This window comes from Marmota flaviventris, chromosome 5 (assembly GCF_047511675.1).
Source record: "Marmota flaviventris isolate mMarFla1 chromosome 5, mMarFla1.hap1, whole genome shotgun sequence".
NCBI lineage: Eukaryota > Metazoa > Chordata > Mammalia > Rodentia > Sciuridae > Marmota > Marmota flaviventris.
The window spans coordinates 162348155-162364333 of NC_092502.1; positions in this window are offsets into that span (position 1 = coordinate 162348155).

A 16179-nucleotide genomic window follows, 5' to 3' on the forward strand; every position below is an offset into this window, starting at 1 on the left:
GGTGGTCAAGAAGATGCTTTGAAGGAAGGAAGGATAGTAGACAACTTCTCCAAGTCCTTTTGTGAAAATGCAGGGAAACCTGGATGTGACTCATTTTCCCACTTATACCATACCAGCTCAGCACTTGTGATCATGAAACTCTCTCCTAAATGATGAAATAATGTCCTTCCTGGTAGCATTCATTTTAATAAATTATGAAAACTATTAATTCATGCATCCATGCCCCATTTTGATATTGATCCAGTCCCAGGGCATCAGACTGCGGAGGAGCAATTTGATCTGACAGCCTGTATAATGCTGTAAGAAGTATGGCAGGCTATGTCATAATCTGTTTGTTTGTTGTTTTTTTTTTTCTTCTTCAAAAGAAGTGAATCCAGATGACTTTCCACTCTTGAAACTGAGTATGTTTGCAAAGATGTCTATAACTTGCAAGTGTCTTTTTCCTAAAGCCTGCCATTGTTTCAGGGTCTGCATGCGCAATTGTACATATCAGTTCCTCTGTGAGTGCCTGGGCATCTTTTGCTGTAGAGCAGGATTGCTTCCCCTTGCTCAACAAGGGAGAGGAGGTGAGAACCAGTGCGTGTTTTCCAAGCGGAGAGATGACACATAGAGCAGTCATCTTGGGCCTTGGTGCCTCGTTGTACCATCATTTCCAGGGAGCAGCCCCTGGGCCCTTGGCCTTCAGGGGGCAGCATTCTAACAGGACACTCAAACTGTTTATAAAAGGACCATTTCCATTCCTCGCAGATGGTCATCTGGTGTATTTAGGTCCATCTCCTTGAAGAGAGCAACTTGGGGACGGCTCACATCGCCGACTGGCTTCAGTGTGGCTGGGGGCTTTCCTTAGGCCCCATGACTCTTTCCCTGTCTAACCTGCCCCGGAAACATTTGTCGGGAGAACACTAACCTTCTGCTGTATGATTTCTCCCACCTTCCTAGACAGGATTGCTATTCTTTCTGTCTTGTGTAACTCCACGTCCTGACACAGGCAATGAATTTGGGTTCCTGGGGAAAAAAACCAAACCTGTATTATAGCCTCCTCTAGGGAGCCTGGTGGCTCTTGCTGTGTTAATTTACACTAAAATCCATGACCCAGGAGCCTGATTGATGGCCAAGGGCAGAAATCCAGCCCCTGGCCTAGTTTATTTTGTGAACTGTAGCCTCAGACATCGCTGAGAGCCACAGTGATATTGATTTGATATACACTGGATGGCTCTTTATGCTCTTTGGGAAATTTATTGTGCCGAGTCAGAGCCTCAGCAGCAGGGGAGGAGCTGCTCTTTAAATTGAAGAGGGCTATCATGGTTTGACCCCTGGGCCACTCGGGTTACGGAGTGGCCTGGGCGAGGCTAGGTCGGAGCAGGCCCCGGGGACAGTGCTCATCAGTTCTGAATGTCAAATCCCTTCAGAGGCCCTGAGTTATTGCTAATAGGAACTTGCTTGGGTCTATGACATTTGGATGCCCTATAAGTTAAACATCATAACACTTTCTTCATGTCATGGTCCTTTAAATTATGGCTGAGCACAGCACCTCTGCTCTGGCCGCTTAGCATCCGACTGCGGCACAATACGAGGCCACCTGCCTCTGAGCTGGACCATCAGCACGGCTATCATCAGTGGAAGAGCTGCAGCTCTAAGGCTCTCCCCACCTATAAATTAGCGGGCTTGTCATGTGAACTGCAATTGCGCAAACATTGTTGCCATCTTGTTTCTGCACAATAGAAACCCGGTGGCCTTTGGCAGCAGGCACAATAAAAGTTAGAATGCAATCTGATCTTGATAGCTTTTACGTTTTTCTTGGGGGAAGCTGTGCTGTGCTGGATGAAAGATTGGCAGAGGGAGAAACATCACTCTTCATGGGCATCTTATGCATGAAATAGAAAAGAAATTACTTTTGTTAGAACAATTTGCAATCATCTCTCCTCTTAGGGAGGGCCGTTATGCTTATAATTTCTAATTTCTGCAGAGAGATACTGTTCCATAACGGACCATTGTCACATTGGTAACAGATGAGCTGGTCTCTCGCAATTGGCTTATTATGACTGATTCCAATTTTGAAACTGCTGGAGAACCCTTGAGCTCATGTGACTCCAGCTCTGAGACACGCTCGTGATACCAGCAACTCCCATTCTGGAGCAGAGCTTTATAAAGGCAACCTGGACTGAGTGCTGGAAATCTCCTACCACTGGGGACAGTAGATATTACATCTATGGCTGTACTGAATTTTCCCTAATAAATAGCTAATAAATACCTATACCTAATGAATACCCTATTTTATTGGGTACCCGTATGAACTTCTATATTGAAAGGGTACTCAGAGTGGCTTAATAACAGGTACCACGGTGGTGGTGCCTCTGGTGCTCCTAAAGCCAAACCAAAAGGTGCAGGTGTGACTCCCTCAGGCTTGTCCTTCCTCCACCTGCCCACTGGGGTTTGTAGAGTCCTGCAAATGGTTGCCTCAAAACATTCCAATGTTACAATACCAAGATGCCCCCAAGAACCCCACTATCACACTTTCTTCTGGACATCCTGAGGAGGTGCAAGTGTGTTAACCAGGTGGAGGAGGAGAGTTGGCCTTGCAAACAAGGAAAAACAGCTGATGACGTCTGGGTGCATAGGACGCCCTTAGAAGGCATGGGGCGTCAGGCAGCTGGCTCTGATGGGGAAGAGGCTGGGCCACTTCAGCCCTGGACGAGCTATATGGGAGGCACCACTGCTAGAGCTGGGCTGCTGGTGTGTGCTCTGGGCCTTGGCCAGGTAAGGACAGGGAGCACTCGGGCTGAGTTTACCTCTGTGTGCTGCCACTTCCTTGTTTAAAAAATGGAATTAAGAATGAACTTCAAAAGTAGACATGAAGGTAAAACAGGACACATATGAGCTGCCTATGTGCCTATGAGCTCAGTGTGGCCCGGCTCCTGGGGGTGGGGGGCGGCTCTGCAGCAGTCTGCGGTGGCGGCTGGCTGTAGCCAGAACCTAAGCAACTGACGGCACTTCCTCAAAGTCAGCATCTGGGAGTCCTAGACAGAGGCTGAGCAGGGCATTTCTCTGAAGGCTTCACTCCCTGGGTGCAGAGGCCGGATCTTCCTGCCACTTGGCAAGGACGATCCTCCAGACTTGTGTCCCACCTCCTTTTCCTGTAAGGTTCACACGGGAGACCAGTCGGGTTGGACTAAAGCCCACCCTAACGACCTCTTTTTTTTTTTAACTTATTTACCGCTTTAAAGCCACTCTCTGCAGATAAGGACCAGTCTGGGGTTCTGGGGGATAGGTTACAACCTATGAATTTAAAGTGACAATTCAGCCACCAAACTCTCCTGTGTGATGGAGCAGCTTGTGCCATCCACCAAGATCCTGTTTCACACGTGGGCACCATTGACTTTGGTGATGTTGCTGTGGGTAGTTTCAAATAACTCCACCCATGCTTCTGAAGAAAGAACTGGAAGTGCACATGGGTGGGAAGGGGACAGAGCAGCACGAGGAATGCCACCAGAGAACCCTGAGCTGCAACCCGAAGCTCGTCTCCCAGACACACGGGCTCATGCAAACGGACCCTTGGCAAACACAAAATCGCCATTTCACGACCTGATTTTTCTTTTTAATTAGCAAATTAGTAATGTTGTTCAGGGCCTCTGCAAATAGAGCCCATCACAATTTCTGATATTTTGTAGCAAAAATCACATATCCTACCTCAGAACTTTGAATTATTAGGATGCTTTCGCATTGTGCTCTTAACAAAAATGGTGCTGGGCACACGTTTCTTCTCCTGTCCTCTGTGACCGTGTTCTGTTTCTCCCATACGCTGCTTCCCTTGGGTCTCACCTCATGAAGACAGCAGTGGGCCTGCCCCATGGAAGGGTGCACCGCTAACACACTCAGGGGCAGCCCACGCGGGTGGCTCCCGAGGGGTTTGCCAACAAGTGAACCGGGCTTCTCCCCAGGAGTGGAAAACCTTGACAGGTGTATTCATTCCTGGTAGGAAATGGACAGAAGCAGTGGGACGCGACAGCATCTTCAGGGGAGAAATACGCCATCACCGTTCTCCCTCGCGTAATTAGAACGAGTCTACGCAGATAAAAGATGGCCTTGATACAGTAAAGCGCATTCATGTTGCTGAACACTCTCCCACTTTGGGGCCCCCTCCTATTATCAGAAATTAACGGGTTTAGTTTTTTAATTGTTACCATGTATAAGCAGGTAAGTCTGAGTTTGTTTTTTGTTGTTGTTGTTGTTTTTTACTTTAAATTATCAAAGAAATCATTCCAAGGCAAAAATGTTAATTACAAATATCATAATTAGGAATTTATGTTAAGTATCATGTAGAATCCACTCTTAGCAATTTATTGGATGTGAACCCCAGAGACACTTTAAAAGATGAAAAAAAAAAAAAAAATCCCAGGGAGCAACCACAGAGCTGAAGTAAAAGGCTGTCAAGCATGTGAGACATCGAGTCCAAGAACATTCTAGAGACAAACTCGGCTGCAGCCTCTGCCTCCGTGGCAGCCCTGAGATGCCGGGTTTTGTGGCAAGAGTCCGTCCTCCTCCTGGCCAGCTCACGGGGTGAGTGTTGGCAAATGACTTAAAGCAAAGAATTGCCGAAGTGGCTGCTGATGCTAACTGTGCCTCTCTGTCGAAGGAGATCCCCCTTGGAAAGCCCGCCAAGAATGCGAGCAGAACAGCAGCCTTGGGAGGGGTCTGGGTGAGACGCGGGGCTGAGAGCCCTGGACTTGGAAAAGCTTCAGAGACGGAGTAGGGGCAAGCGGAAGCCTAAAGGAAGCAGGCCAGGCCAGGCAGGGGCACAGAGGTGGGAGGGGTGCCGGAAGGACGAAGCCAGGACCAGGAGACGGCCAGGGCCAGCTGCTGCTGCAGGCTTCCGTGCCGTGCCCAGCTGCAGGGTGGAGCCTTCAGAGGGAAATGCAAGGAGCCAAGCCATTCCTACCGCCAAAGACTGCTAGGACCCAGCCAGAGTGCATGGTGCAGCTTTCCCTGGCTCCCCTCTTCTGTTGGGTCGATTCCCTGGTATCTTTTTTTTTTTTTTTTTGAGGCTATTGTGAATGGAGTAGTTTTCTTAATTTCTCTTTCACTGGATTCATAGCTGATGCATAGGAATGCGTTTGATTTATGGGCATTGATTTTATACTATGTTACTTTGCTGAATTAATTTATTAGTTCTAGAAGGTTTCTGGTGGAGTTTGAGTTCTTCTTTACCTATTTGTATCCCTTCATTTTCTTTCTTTTGTCTAATTGCTCTGGCTAGAGTTTCAAGGATGATATTGAATAGAAGTAGTGAAAGAGGACATCCTCGTCTTGTTCCAATTTTTGGCGGGAAGCTTTCATTTTTTTCTCCATTTAGAATGATGCTGGCCTTGGGCTTAGCCTACGTAGCTTTTCCAATGTTGAGGTATGTTCCTACTATTTCTAGTTTTCCTAGTGTTTTGAACATGAAGATGTGCTATATTTTGTCACATGCTTTTGCTGCCTCTATTGAGATGATCATGTGATTCTTGTTTTTAAGTCTATTAAGATGATGAATTATGTTTATAGATTTTCATATGTTGAACCAACACTGCATCCCTGGGATGAATTCCACTTGATCATGGTACACTATCTTTTTAATTGTTTTTGTATGCGATTTGCCAGAATTTTATTGAGAATTTTTGAATCTATGTTCATCAGGGATATTGGTCTGAAGTTTTCTTTTCTTCCTGTTTTTTTGTCTGGTTTTGGTATCAGGGTGACATTAGCCTCATAGAATGAGTTTGGAAGAGTTCCCTCCTTTTCAGTTTCATGTAATACTTTGAGGAATATTGGTATTAATTCTTCTTTGAAAGTCTTGTAGAACTTGGTTGAGAATCCTTCTGGTCCTGGGCTTTTCTTGGTTGGTAGCTTTTGATGGCGTTTTCTATTTCATTACTTGAAATTGATCTGTTTAAATCATGTATGACCTCCTCATTCAGTTTGGGTAGGTCATATGTCTCTAGAAATTTTGTGGATGTCTTCAATATTTTCTATTTTATTAGAATATAAATTCTTAAAATACTTTCTATTTATCTTCTGTATTTCAGATGTGTCTTTTGTTATGTTTCTTTCCTCATATTATATTTTAGTAATTTGAGTTTTCTCTATTTTTTTCTTTGTTAGCATAGCCAGGGGTTTATCTGTTTTATTTATTTTTTCAAAGAAACAGGTTTTTGTTTTGTCAATTTTTTTAATTGTTTCTTTTGTTTTGATTTTGTTGATTGCACCTCTAATTTTAATTTTAATTATTTCCTGTCTTCCACTGCTTTTGGTGTTGATTTGTTCTTTTTCTAGGGCTTTGAGATGTAGCGTTAAGTCATTTATTTGTTAACTTTTTATTCTTTTAATGAATGCACTCCATGCAATAAACTCTCCTCTTAGTACTGCCTTCATAGTGTCCCAGAGATTTTGGTATGTTGTATCAGTGTTCTCATTTACCTCTAAGAATCTTTTTTATTTTATCCTTGATTTCTTCTACTACCCACTCATCATTCAATTGAGTATTATTTAGTCTCCATTTGTTACAGTAGCTTCTATTTTTTATTTTATCATTGATTTCTAATTTCATTCCATTGTGGTCTAATAGAATGCAGGGTATTATCTCTGTTTTTTTGTATTTACTAAGAGTTGTCTTGTGTGGCATAAGATATGGTCTATTTTAGAGAAGGATCCATGTGCTGCTGAGAAGAAAGTGTGTTTGCTCGTTGAGGGATGAAATATTCTATATATATCAGTTAAGTCTAAATTACTGATTGTATTATTTAGTTCTATAATTTCCTTATTCAGTTTTTGTTTGGAAGATCTGTTCAGTAGTGAGAGAGGTATGTTAAACTCACCCGGTGTTATTGTATTGTGGCCTCTTTTACTCTTGAAATTGAGAAGGGTTTGTCTGATGTACATAGATGCTCCATTGTTTGGAGCATAAATATTTATAATTGTTATGCCCTGCTTCTATATACTTCCCTTAAGAAGTGTGAAATGTCCTTCTTTTTTTTCTGATTAACTTTGGTTTGAAGTCTACTTTATCTGAGATGAGGATGGAAACCCCGGCTTGTTTATGCAGTTCATATGATGATAAGATTTTTCCCATCCTTTCACCTTCATCCTGTGGATGTCTTTGCCCATGGGGTGAGTCTCTTGAAGACTACATATTTTGGGGACTTGCTTTTTAATCCAATCTTCCAGTCTATGACCTTTACAATGAAAACTACAGAGCACTAAAGAAAGAAATTGAAGAAAACCCCAAAGACGGAAAGATCTCCTGTATTCCTGGATAAGAAGAATTAATATTGTCAAAATGTCTATATTACCTTTTATACAGTTTTAATGCAATTCCTATTGAAATTCCAATGACATTCTTCAGATAAATAGAAAAAGTAACCATGAAATTAAAAAAAAAAAAAAGGATAAGAGACCTAGAATAGCTAAAGTAATCCTTAGTAAGAAAAGTGAAGCAGGAGGCATCACAATACCAGACCTTAAACTATACTTTAGGGCTATAGTAACACAAATGGCATGATATTGGCACCAAAATAGACATGTTGACCAATGGTATAGAGTAGAGGACACAGAGACAAACCCTCATAAATACGGTTATGTCATACTAGACGAAGGTGCAAAAAACTTTCACTGAAGAAAAGACAGCCTCTTCAACAAATGGTGCTGGCAAAACTGGAAATCCATATGTAGCAAAGTGAAATTAAACCTCTGTTTCTCACCCTGCACAAAAGTCAACTCAAAGTGGATCAAAGACTTAGGCACTAGAACAGAGACCCTGTGGCTAATAGAAGGAAAATAGGCCCAAATCTCACCACGTTGGCCTAGGATCTGACCTCCTTATCAAGACTCCTAAAAAGCAAGAAGTAAAATCAATAATCAATAAATGGGATGGATTCAAATTTAAAAAGCTTCTTCTCACAAAGGGAACAACCAATAATGTGAGGAGAGAGCCTACAGATTGGGAGAAAATCTTTACTACATTTATCTCCGATGAAGCTTAATCTCTAGGATATATAAAGAACTCGAAATGATGAAAACAACAAATGGGCTAAGACACTTCACAGAAGAAGAAATACAATTGATCGACAAATATATGAAAAAGTGTTCAACATCTCTAGCAATTAGAGAAATGAAAATCAAAACTACTCTAAGATTTCATCTCACTTCTATCAAATGGCAGTCATTAAGAATACAGGCAACAATAAATATTGGTGAGGATGTGGGGGAAAGGTACACTCATACATTGCTGGTGGGACTGCAAATTGGTGCAACCACTATGGAAAGCAGTATGGAGATTCCTCAGAAAACTGGGAATGGAAGCACCATTTGACCCAGCTCTCCTTCTCCTTGGTTTATTTCCAAAGGACTTAAAATCAGATACTATAGTGACACAGCCACATCAATGTTTATAGCAGCTCAATTCACAACCTAATTGCCCCTCAATAGATGAATGGAAAAAGGAAATGTGGTATATATACTCAATGGAATATTACTCAGCTTTAAAGAAAAGTAAAATTATGGCATTTGCCAGTTATTGGTTGGAGTTGGAAAATATCATGCTAAGTGAAATAAGCCAACCCACAAAACTAAAAGCTGAATGTTTTCTCTAATATGCAGATGTTAATTCACACTAAGGTGGGGGACACTATCGAAGAATAGCATTACCTTAGGTTAGGTGGATGGAAGTGAGTGGAGGGGAGGGGAGGGGATGTGGGGATAGGAAAAATAGTAGAATGAAACATACAATATTACTGTATGTATATATATGTGACTGCATGGCCAATATGATTCTGCAACATGTACACTCAGAAAAATGAGAAATTACATCCCATCTATCTATGATATATCAAAGTGAATAAATGCATTCTACTGTCATGTATAACTGATTAAAATAAATTAAATTTTTTTTTAAAAAAAGTGTATGATGCATTAGTCAGCTCTTCATCACTATGACAAAACCACCGAGAGAAACAACTGAGGGGAGGAAAGATTTATTTTGGTTCATGGCTTGGGAGGTTTTGGTCCCCGATTGGCTGTCTCCATTGCTTCGACCCAGAGGCAAAGAAGAAAAGCATAGAGCAGAACATGTGGCAGAACAAATCTGCTGACCTGTAGCAGAGAAGCAGAGAGAGAGAGAGAGAGAGAGGACGGGGACAAGAAGATATAGCCCTGGAGGACATGCTTCCAAGGACCCACTCCATTCAACAAGGTCCCACCTCCGACAGTTTCCACCACCTTCTGATAGTCCATTCAAATTGCACATCCATAAGTGGATTAATCCACCCAGGAGGTTGGGGCCCTCATGGCTCAATCACTTCCCCCAGGCCCTAACATTGCTTCATTGGGGACCAAGCCTCAGCACACAAGCCTTCGGGGGACACTGCAGATCCAGACTGTGACATGAGAGGAACATACAATGGTTCCTCCAAGCACCCGACATGTGACACAGTAATTGTGTGTGTGAATAAGGGGAAAGCGATTATAAAACCACCACACTATACTGAGTCCCTGCTCTGCAATCAGGTTGGCGTGGGCTCATGTACCCCTTGTCCTTGGCTGAGTCCGTACCGAGCTTCTACCATGCGTGACCTCTGCCAGGTGCCAGGCACCTGAAATGCACTGCACCTGCCCTTCAGGAGCTTACATTCCAGAAGGAAGGGGAGACCAGGAAAGCCACCACCTAGCACCGCATGGGCTGGACAGCAGCAGCCTGGGCCCTGCATGGGCAGCTCAGGCTGGAGCACCCATCTGCCCTCAAGTCTGACTGTGCAGAAGGATACCAACTGCCTCTGTTCCATGTGCTGCCCCCACGTACTCAAGGGCTGGCCCGAGGACCAAGAATGATAAGCCACACAGGGACCATGAGGTACTGGGATTCCACAGCTTTTCTTTTGAACAATTGCATGCCTGGAAATAATAATTGAAATAATTCAACCATAAATGACATATTTTGAAAAAGTGAAAACTTGTCCATTTTCTCCAAAGTTCAAAATCTTTATAAAAGCAATGTCATTATTTAGCCTCATGAAACATCCAATATTTATGCCATCTGAGTTTTCCAACTTAACTTTGCTGTTCAATTGAAAATGCTTTAGTAAATTCAGCTGGCACTACCAGTTAAGTCAGAGCAAGGGCATCTGTCTACACTTCCTTAGAAACCAATGTGTTGAAGGAGAAAGTCTTTGCAATGGATGCGAGTCCAGAGACACCCCTCTTCCCATGGCTAATATGAAGGAAAACAGCCCCCGTGCCTGAGCTACATGGTTTACCGAGGGCACAGCACACACTGCTCTCCAGTTTAACTCAAAGTAGCTGAAAGAGGATGGGGGAGATGGAATAGGGTACCTGCAAAGAGCATCCCAGAGCCAGCAGTGTCAAGCGCTCCACGACAGGTGTGTGCTTGCCTCTGTCTAACATAACTGACAACTTTAAGACCATTTCAGTGACTTTTCTTTAAGACTTTTGAAAAGAAAAGGATAGTTGAAACGGAATTTGGATTTTCAGGTATGAACATACATCTTTGATGTGACCTGTGTCTGTCACTGGAGATGGGCATCCCCACACCAGTCACATGATCACTCCAAAACACCAAGAGACAAAAAGTGTTGATCAACTACATGTAACAACCCTTCCTTTAACAGTGCAACCTCATTGGTTTTAGAATCTAGCATCATGTTCTCCAGTTAATAATGGCAGAGAAGAAATAACTCATGGAAAGAATCACACACCCCAGAGATACTGACTGTGGTGGAGAATACTGTCAAAGACTGAGTCTCCCTACTAAAAATCAAAAGCTGAGCATCCCAGGACTGCTTGGGGTTATCCAGAATGGTGCATCTGAGAAAATGCTCAGAGTTAATGAAAAAGGGGTTTATTTTCAGACAGCAAGGAACCTTGAGCTGAGAACACTGAGGACATTAGTGGACTAAGGTCACATGACCAAGGACAGAAGCTCAGGACTGGATTCCATGTTTGTTTTTCCCGTGCAGCCACATGGTGGTCAGTGGACACCACAAGGGCAACCTATATCTTGGACAGCATCAGCCCTGGCCACTGTGGCTCTCTCTGCTCACTTTCTATTTATTCTCAGAGCTATTCCAAGCACTCTCATTGTCACTCTTAGCACCTTTGTCCTGACCTTTCTGTGTTCTAAGTGTCACGATGTCCCCAGGCACCTGGACGAACACCTGTATGAGCCACTGGACAGAGTGCCTGTGACCACAGGAGCACTCATGTCACAGGACCTGGATTTGATGGGCTTTGCACACTTCTGTGAGACTAGAAAGTTCCTGAACAGAAAACCTTCTCTAGAGGACTAAAATTTATTTCCAGACAAGGGAAGAAACAGAAGAACAAAAGGTGGGATTCACACTGCGAGAGCCCTGGTTCCCTAGGGGAGCACTGTGTAGTCAGAACCCTGCCCAAATTGTCACTGGGCAAGTGGCTAAACCCCATATCGTCCTGGATGAAGAGTGGGTGTTGCTGGGTCTTGTGTCCTACCAGAGGTGAAGGACAGGTAGGTGCCAAGGTGTCCAGGGTCCTGCTAGGGAAGCATCCAATTCACCTGACTCATCCAATCTCTGTCAGAGTGACCGAGCTGCTCCCTGAGGATTCAGACGTACTTTCCAAGAGCCATAGGTCTTAGAAATGTGTGCTCTAGAGAGCTGCCCAGGTGACACAATGCACGCCTAAACTATGACTCTGCCGTCAAATCATGATTTTCACACGACCCTCCCCCACCTAAATACAGATATCTACCTAACCACTGCTGTGAGGACCAGTGACAAAGCTCTTAGGGCCCAGGCGCTACTCCCACCCGGTGGGATGATGGTGACTTCACCACCAAGCCAGGGTCACCTAATGGCACAACTGACCTGAGCATCCAGATCCCAGCAGAGGCTGCAGCCCAGGCAGCCAAGGCCAGCATCAGCCTGTCCCCTGGTCCTCCCCACAGCAGAGGGTGAGGAAAGGGGCAGAGCCTGACCTGTCAGGTAGACGTGTCAAGGAAGAGCCACTGGACAGAGCACCTGTTTGCATGAGGGTGGTGAGAATCAGAGGAGTGAGCTGGGCGTAGGCTGAAAGAGGAGGCCAGGAAGGGACTAGGGGACGCATGCTGGGCCATGTGGCCAGAGTGGGTTCTTTGAGAGAGGCGACCCAGCAGAGGGACACTCTTGAGATGTGGAGGTGGCCTGTCCTTTGAAAAGGAGAATTTAATGTGGGGCTCAGAACCTGGCTCCAGAGAACACACTATTGGGGCTGGCGCCTGCTGTCTAGGAGAGGTCCTGGGAGGAATGGGTAGGTGAGAAGGTACTGCCCAGGAAGGAGCAGCTCCCACTGGAGCATTTTCTGCACAAGACTGTTTTCTCCACCACTGTGCCATTCTGTTCACATAGCGAGATGGGGGCAGCCACTTTCTCAGGGAAGGTGAGGCTCCATACTGAATTCTTTTATGACCCACAGGTTTGACCTCCAAGTTATTTCTTAGTGGTGACAGGCACAGGTAATCCGGGGGGAGAAACTGGTTTGTCTGTGTTTAATTAAGAGAATCTCTGGAAGGGAGAGAAACCGTGCAGCAGGGTATCATGAGAAGGCACATGAAGGGGAGAGGTGTTCAGCTCCTGCTGGACCACCGGGGCTAGCCCCAGGGTGTGCTGTTCATGGTGGACCTTGTAACTGGACAAGGATGCCCTGACCAGAGGGATCAACTACAGTGCCTGCCACAGTGATGGCCTCAAATGACAGAGGCTCCCACTGAGGATATTTAGCTTAGAGAGGAAGGTGTTGAGGGAGGAGGGTGATTCTTACAAGGAAGGATAGGGACAGCAGGCTCCTGCTGTCACATCTGCATGTGAGGTGGTGACCCCTAACCTGGAAGGTCTGTCAACCTGCAATAAGGGCATCAGGCCCACCCCCACTGCAGTGCCCCTTGGCATATGGAACAGGCGAAGCTGCTGGACTGAGGGCACTCAGGAGGCCCCTGGTGCCGCCTGCTTTCCAGGACAAACTGCAACCTAAACTGTCGCCCATGAAGCACAGGCTCCTGGTGACCTCACTGAGTCCTGAGTGCCTTCTGCTCTGCAGAGCTGCCTGGGCCTATGGCTTCCTCCCTCCTCCCTGCCCACCGCTCTGCCCTCTTGAGAGGTGGACATGCTCTCTGAAAGGAAAAGGGCCAACTGAGAAATGGACACACACGAAATCCTGAGTGAGAATGAATTTCCAAAGCTGCAGCTCCTGGCTGTGGAGAGGGGCTTCGGGACCAGGAAGGGTCCTTTCCCATGGCTCAGAAACACACATACCAAGGTCACCTGTACATCCAACCCCAATCTGCCTGCTATTTGCTGCTGTGCGACTCTTATTTCCTATCCCAAGTTTTTTTCGAGAACCTTTATTTAAAAGGTACATCCCCTCCCTTAATTTATTTTCTAGCATCTCAAAAAGGGCTGTATATTAATCTCTCATCTAAACTGTCATACATGTTCAGGTGCCAGTATCAAGCCTCTTGAGCATTGGGTGACTCACTCTCTGCCACTGGAGCCCACTCTTCTCCTTCCTGAGAGTGGGTCGTGTGTACCTCCAGCTCTTTGCACCAGGCAGCTCATGGACGCAGAGGCAGGGTTGGGCACATGTTGGGACCCTTGCCACGTGCCAGGGGCTCCCAGACAGTTGCCAAGGCCCTAGGGGGGAACCAGTCCCCCAGACCATGCTGCTTCCAGCAGATGAAAATCCGCCCGGGCAGCTTCCTCCTTCAAATGAGGACCAATCCTCTGGAGTAAAGTCGCGCTGCTCTCCGTGCTGGGCTTGCAGGCCCCCTTAGTGTCTGTCAGGATGGCTCTCTTGCTGCACGTCAAATCGAGATTCAACCAACCACTGCTTAAAAATAATGAGGAAGAAATCGCATCTGTATTGAACATGGGCAGACTCTTTCTCTTGACATCATGACCTGAATGATCCAGCCCGTGGCTCTAGGAACATTCACATTGTGTTAGGTACTTACTGTAGGTCACCTGGAGGGGATGCTCAGCACCCAGGAGGAGGCACCGAGGTTAAACTCAAGCGCGTTTTGTATGGGTGCTTGGATATCCTGGGACTTTGGCGTCTATAAGAGATCCTGCAACCAATACCCCAGGGGTTCCAGAGATGATTACAAAACGATTTATATTTGAATACAAATCTGCATTTATATCTTTATTATTAATTCCTCTGCTCATCATTTGTGATGAGTTATAGGTAAAATGGAAAAACTCATATGGAATATTTTATATTTTTTCTCCAAATTATACTAATGAGCTTCATAATTCGAACTAGTAAGTTTTCTCTTAAACCTATCCACCCCCCCCGAAATACCAGTAAAACACTTTTTTTTTTTCAGGAAAATAAATTGCTAAAATTACTACACATTAAACCAGAGGAAAGTATATTAAGTGAATATTTGGAGTCTGTCTGGCTTAAAACCAGAAAGCATGGAAATTAAACCTTTAGGCTGAAAATTTAACATAACTTAAAAGTTCTGCATTAGAGTCAGACTAACAGTGCTTTCTCCAAGTTGGTTTTTAGAAACTCCTTGAAGCTTTGAATTATGAAAGGGGAAAAATTCCCCCAAAAGAAATAGAGAACTTCAGCATGATGATTAATTCTTAGGAGATTCTCTGTCAGGCTGTTGAGAGTTCTCGGCCCCCAACCCAACTTTCAAGATGGCCTCTGCTTACACAGCGGTGCTGGGTCTAGACAACCTGGTTCTTCAGAAGCCGTCCCCAACGTGGACGGGCCCAGGGGAGCAGGACTCGGCCACTTGTTTGGAACTAAGGCTCAGAGCAGGTGCCTTGAGTCTGGAAGTTTCCCATCCACCATTTTCTCCAGAGTTGAGTGACGTGGGCAGAAGCTCCTTCATGGGCAGGTCATCCCCTCTTGCTCAGCTCCAGTGCAGCAGGAAGGGCAGAGTGGACACATGGGCAGTGACTGACCCACAGTGGTTCCTCCTTCTGTCCCTAGCCCTGTGTCCCCGCTCATCACCGGGGAATAATGCAACTTTTCATCTCCTTGCCATGAAGAAACGTGCCCTATTTCCATAACAGTGTTACAAGGCTTTGGCTCCTTGAATTTTCATGTCAAATCTGTATGTGAGAGAACACAATGACGATTTTAGCAGGTGAAAGACATATGATGAAGCGTGGGCCCGTCAGTCACTGTGGTCACACCGAGGAGAGGAGGAGACGTCTGTGTAAACAAAATGACTGCGCTCCACCACTTTCCACTTCCCAAGGTAGAAGAATGCCACTGTGAGAAAATATAATTAGCTCTCCTCTGCTCACCTCTACCACACACCTAAATAAAATCATAAAAAAAGGACAAAGAACTGAGTTTATGGTGCAAGATGAGACATTGGTGGAAACTGAGTAATTTCTTTGGAACCACCACACACATGTTGGCCACTGACCACAGACAGACTGGCTTACAGTTCATGACTTTTTGGCAATGAATCATTGACTTTCATCTGTTCCTGGCAAAACAACTGCTTGCTTGAATTTGACCTTGACCTTGAGATGTCATCCCTACCTTTCCACACCCATTTCCTCACTCTTGTCTTCAAGTATGGTCCTGACTGCTCAGGTCTCACAAATACCAATGTCCTCTATTTGTAATGCGTCCAATCCTCATAAAACCATTGTAAGAGCACAGCTGTAATGCCAGCAATTCAGAAGGCTGAGGCAGACGGATCACAGGTTTGAGGCCAGCCTCAGCAACTTAGCAAGGCTCTGTCTCAAAAATAAATAAATAAATAAATAAATAAATAAATAAATAAATAAAGAGGGCTGGGAGGTGGCTCAGTGGCAATGTGCCTGTGGGTTCGATCCCTTGTACAGAAAGAAAGAAAGAAAGAAAGGAAGGAAGGAAGGAAGGAAGGAAGGAAGGAAGAAAGAAAGAAAGAAAGAAAGAAAGATCATAGATGGAAAAGCATTTAATACTCCTCACCACCCACCATAGCTTGCAGCAAGGTTGCTGTAGAACACTCTGTCTCCCTGGTGATCACGTAGGAGACAGGAGCTACCTATTATTGCCACTTCCCAGTGTCTCAAGAAAGGACCAAATCACACACCATTAGCCCAGGAAAAGAGCTAAATTCAGAACTAGAAGAGAAGTTTCCACTGAGTGCATATCATCTTTGCA